The following is a 6,000-nucleotide window of genomic DNA, read 5'->3' as shown; positions in this document are numbered from 1 at the left end:
CCACCCTATCATATCCGTATCAGTGAGGCCCGTCACGATTCTGATATTCAATATGGCAAATTATGCATCTTACTATATATACTTTTTAAAAATTTAAAATTTAAATATGGAGAAAATGGGAATAAAATGTATATATTTATTTTATTAATACTACCTGTCCCCTAACATATCTGAAGTAACAGAGCCTCTTATTTATTTAGGGATACCTACGACTAGGATTCTCTTATTTACGACTATGTCTTTATCATTTTCTAGCCATAAGCGAAAATTTTCAGAGTCCCTTGCGGTTGGCAGTCTCTTGATTAGTCCCCCTTATAAAAGGTTTCTGACTTCGTTTCTAGCAAAGGTTTATTCATTTCCGAACCTTAGTTGTATAATATCTAACCTATAGATGGGAGTTCACCGGTTTTCATCTGTAATTTGTTGTGTACAGTTGGGAATTCATCAATTTCCATCCGTCGGTAGTTCCTGAAAATGAAATGTGAAATTGAATTTCGAACAATCTAACCAATTTAAACAATCAAAATCAAGAAAAAATAGTGAGTTTTTCGCCCTTTCAATTATTACCCAATAAAATTTATTTCGATTCAAGAACTAATCCTCGTCTGGAAAAAAAAAGAATCTTGTTATTGGGGCTTAAAAAGGCTTGGCTTTTGGGGGGCTATATGGGGTCATGAAATAGTGATAGTGAACACCCCCTATCCAAATATTTACATAATGACTAATATGACCACATATGATTTGAGATAATAAACTTGATTAACATCACTAATCATGATTAGCTAATTAATTAATGCAATTCATTTCTTTAAGTTAAGTGTTGAAGATGAAAATCAAAACAAAAAAAATCAAAAGAAAGAGAAGAAGAAGAGAAAAAAAAATTGGGAAAAAAAATGAAAACGAGTGATTCAAGCAAAACTTTTGATGTAGGTGAACCCTCATCTTCAAAATACGATAACATATTAATACCCGTCAACAACGATCAGTTATTTGCTGATTTTTCAGAAAATCATGAAATTTTTTCTCAAACTCAAAATAACCCTTATGAACCTTACTATGATTTTGAAGGACCAATCCAAGAAGCAGAAGAAATCGAAGAAAAAATGCTCAAGATTACCAGGTATACATATATTTTAACTCCTATTTCAGTTTTTAAGCTCAGAGTTGCAAGAAGTTTCAATTTTTTCCTTCCGAAAAACCTAGGTTTCCAGCCGCCAGGTCCAATCACGGCTGGGAACCCATGAACTCCTGGACGTTATCTTGTTTTACATCTCACAATTAATGAACTCCCAGCCGTTATTAAAATATTACGGATGGAACGATGAATACTCCTTGCCGTAACTACAAATTTACGGCCAGGTTTTTTCTACGTGCATGGGGAGCATTTAATGTTGTCGGCGGCGGTTACGTTTCCTGGCTGAAAATATTAAATGCTATTTAATGTTGTCGGCGCCGGTTGGGTTACCCAGCTGTAACTTGTTTTACGGCTCGTTTTCTAGGTCGTAAGATGACTCATCAAGTTACATGCCAATTTACGGCCCGAAATTCATGGGCGTAAATAATTTACGGTTCGGAATATCATTTTTCGACCCAGCCGTATACGTTTTGACGGCTAGAATATCCCTGGTAGACCCAGTCGTGTAGGTTATTACGACTGAATATTTACTTTTCGACCCAGCCATTTCTGTGTTTTTAAAAAATATTTTTTGACATATGTCATTCTATTATAGATTGTATCGTACATTCCGGTGGAAGACCAAGAGGTGGTTATGGAAGATCAAGAGGAAGTTATGGAAGAGCGAGAGGTGGTTATCGAAGATCAACCCCCACCTGTGAAAGTTTCCGAGGACACAAGTGCTCACTATGCAAACAACTATGAGCGGAAACATAAGGAAGATGCAAAGAAGTGGGATCGATCACAAGGGTTGAAAAAGATGTGCATCATAGTCCAGAATAAACAAGTTACCGTCACAACCTTTCAAATGGTTTGCGAGTGTAGTGGAAAGTATAAGAGTCATTGGAAAAAGGGTAGTGAGTATAAACGAAAAACCACAAGGAAGAAGGGACGTTATAATACGAAGAAATGCGGATGCCCTTTTAAGCTTCAATTTAAATATAAAGATGATAATAAAGTGTGGTTTATGGTGAAAGTCGTCTCAGGTTATCCTATTCCGGAGAGTTTGATCAACCATCCTTATTCGGAAAGGCTCAACCCCTTAGAAAAGGAGTTAGTACACGTGTTGAGTAAAAGACGCACAAGACCTATTGATATTATTAGTGGAGTGAAGGTGTTAAACCCCCAAAACTCATCCTCATTGGAAACTATCTATAACGAAAGAGAAAATTTTAGATAAGAGACATGCAAAGAGAGAGTAATTAATTGTGCAACAATTATTGTTTTTGTTTGAGGAGGAAAAGTACTCTACCGCCTATGAAACAGATGAAGAAAAGGAAGTGGAATATCTTTTCATCGCAAATCCGGAATGTGTACAATTGGAAAGATGCTTTCATCAAACTCTCCTTATGGATTGCACGTATAAAATAACAAATACAACATGCCGATATTGAACTTTGTTGGGAAAACATCTACCAAGTTGATATTTACCGTTGTGTTTTGCTTCTTAAAAGAAGAGACGAAGGAAAGTTATATGTGTGCAAATTAAAGGTGAAGTTATTGTATCAAGAAGGTTATACTCCAAAGGTGTTGTTTACGGATAAGGAGGGGAATGACATGGAGGCGGTGCTAAATGAGGAGTTCAAAGCATTTGAAAAGAGTTTAATGGGAAACACTATATTGACAAGTGAATATTGGATGAGAATGTGAATATGTGGCTATCTACTCGCCAAATCATTCCATTGTGTTATTCATTCCATCTCCTATGCACATAGTGTTAGATACGCACCAACAAGACGTATTTTTACCGAAGAAGAATCACCAAAGATAGTCATTACGGGGTTTGTGAACACGAACCATTATATCGGCCTCCAATTAAAAAATGAATTCCCGTTACCTCCATTAAGGAAGGGAGACGGTGGTGACAGCGAAATACCATTGGGTTGGTGTCATAGGTTCGAGGAAAGATTTCAATTGGGATGCATTACAGATTCCGAGGGATGGATCTTGTCTACTAATGAGTTCCGATGAGGATGACTATGAGTAGATGTGGTGTGAACCTATGTATTTTGAAGGTTAGTAATAATATGATAACAATGGTTTTTGTAGGGTGATGATTAAAATGATAATATGATAACAATGGTTTTTGTAGGGTGATGATTAAAATGATAATATGATAACAATGTGGTGTGAACCTATGTATTTTGAATCACTCATTATAAATGAACAATCAAATTTTACTCTTATTATGTGTTTACAATGACAATATGATATAAATATGGTTATTTAGAGGTGCTTACGTCCAAGTTATACGCTGACACGACCTAGCCGTAATGGCTCAAGTGAGCTTTTCGCAGAATTACGGTTGAAACACCAAGTTGTGAACAAGTTTACGAATAGGAATCCTACTGGGCACTGCCAGAATAACGGCTGAAACACCAAACCATGAACAAATTTACGGCTAGGAATCCTACCCGTATTTCTGGGCACTGACAGAATTATGACTGGTAATTCTAGCCGTACATCCAATTTACGGCTGGTAATCCTGGCCTTAACTCTCCATGGAATGTTAGTATCAGATTTTACTCCGTTACGACTAAAACACCTAACCGTTAATCCCATTTTGGCTATAAATCTTAGTCGTAACTCTCCTTGGATTGTCAGTATCAAATTTTACTCCGTTACGGCTGAAACACCTAACCGTTAATCCCATTTCTGCAATAAATGTCAGTCTTAACTCTCCCTGGATTGTCAGTATCAAATTTCACTTCGTTATACTTAAACAAGAATCTGATAAATTAATAATCAAAACACTAATATCCATTCATTCAAGGTAAATTAATATCCTATTACTTAAAACAAACGAAATCACCCAAATCCATAACCTAAAACATGTTAAAAGTAAGTCTGCATAATGAAAAGCTGGAATGACTTAAACAAGTACATACAACAATCATCCACTACGACCAACAATCTTGGGAACATCCTCAGAAGATAATGAAGAAATGTGGGGAGTTAGGGAACCACTCATCCAATCATCCTCGTCGCTAGTATAAAGATCATCCTTCGCTGGATTATGTAACTCCTGAAGCATGAGAAGTAGTGTTTTTTGTTGGTCGCAATCCAAATATAAAACCTCCTCAATGTAACGGATCAGTCCCCTGGCAATCCACTTAGCTCGCTTGACCTATTTCCACATCATTCAATTAATAGTGGTACATAATTTGAGAAACGTATACAAAAAAAGGATCATATACTTAGCCTCGTAGCAATATCACACATTGGTAGTTCCTGGGGTTCTTTCTCCTTTTCAGGGTTCCTAAAAATGATGAAAAACATATCAGAAGATAGGACCAATTCACAGGGAGTGATACAATTACGGTTAGGAAACAACATACGACCCATCCGTTTTACAAACTATCGGCTGGGAAAAGTGAGACTTCCTAACCGTAAACATAGTCTCGGCTAAGAAACATGCAGATTAATCCGTTTGACACAATTGCGTCCGGGAAGTGTGACACCACCTAACCGTAAACATAGTATCGGCTGGAAAATATAAATAACGGTTAGGAAAATTTAATTACGGTGAGGAAACTCCCAGCCGAAACACTCATCACCCAATTTTACTCTACAAACACATGACGACTTACGACTGGGAAAGTCCCATCCGTAAAGGTATTTCACTGTTGGGATCTCAAATTTTCCTAACAGCATAAGACATTAACGGCTGGGAGTTCTTGATGTCTCAACCGTTAGGCATACATTATGGCCAGGACGATATGATATCCCAGTCGTAAACGCTTCAGAAAACCAATTTTGAAAACCCTAAAACCATCAATCGGACCTATTTTTTCAATCTAATGGTAAAATAACTTGTGGGTTTTTCGATTCTTACCTAGTAGGAGTCATTGTGGAGGATTCGCAGGTGTTTGAACAGATTGGTTCACCACATCTCCATTAAAAGGAACATCAATAACTTGCCCAGTTTCAGAATCAGGTTTCAATCAGCCGGATCTTGTCACTCTTGATCTTGATGCCATCTTGAGAATCAACTTTAGAATCTAACATTAAGCTGCTTCAGAAATCAATGGAGAAAATGGGGAGATATTGTTAGGTTTTGGAGAGTGTTTTTGAGAAGAAGAAGAAAGGAAATGAAAGGGTTATGATTTTTGGGGCTTGAATTAGGAATAGGTTTTGATTATATAAGATTTGATTTTAAAATTGATTTACTAAGGAGGGGTAAATCTGACTTTTCAATCACTTAAAATCTCCCATATTCATATTTTAGTTACCCCAGGCACATTAAGCCCAAAAACGATTTACCCACCGTGAGCTGGGCACCGTGGATAATCCCGTGTGAGACATTCACGATTACCCCACCCAAACCTAACAGCCCACCCTGCAAAATTCCCGCGGGACCCACCGTGACCGAATCACACGGAATTATCCACGGTGTCCAGCTCAAAGTGGGTGTAGCACTGATGCATTAAGCCCCAAAACTCCTATCGGGTTCAAGCCCCGATAATAGGATTCAAAATAAATATTGAGGGAGAGGGAAAATAGAGACCGACCTTATTAGTGGATCATTTCGATTCCTAGGGTCCACTATATTATCCACACTTGGTCATATCCACATTCATAAAATCTGGATAAACCGAGATTGAATCACAGATAATATGACACAGGACGGGTTAGGTGATGACTTTATTAATCGCGTGGGTCCACGTTTATAGTGGCATGAGGACAATCTATCAACCCTAGAAAAGGGCCTCGAGCTAGCAATAAACGGGTTACGAGTGGCCTGCTGCAATCTAATTCTAACTATTTTTCTCAATGGGACAGTTCAACCACATTAGACGACTTGGCTCTGGCGGGTCGATTAGTAA

This window comes from Papaver somniferum, unplaced genomic scaffold (assembly GCF_003573695.1).
Source record: "Papaver somniferum cultivar HN1 unplaced genomic scaffold, ASM357369v1 unplaced-scaffold_154, whole genome shotgun sequence".
NCBI lineage: Eukaryota > Viridiplantae > Streptophyta > Magnoliopsida > Ranunculales > Papaveraceae > Papaver > Papaver somniferum.
This window is presented reverse-complemented; position numbering follows the sequence as displayed.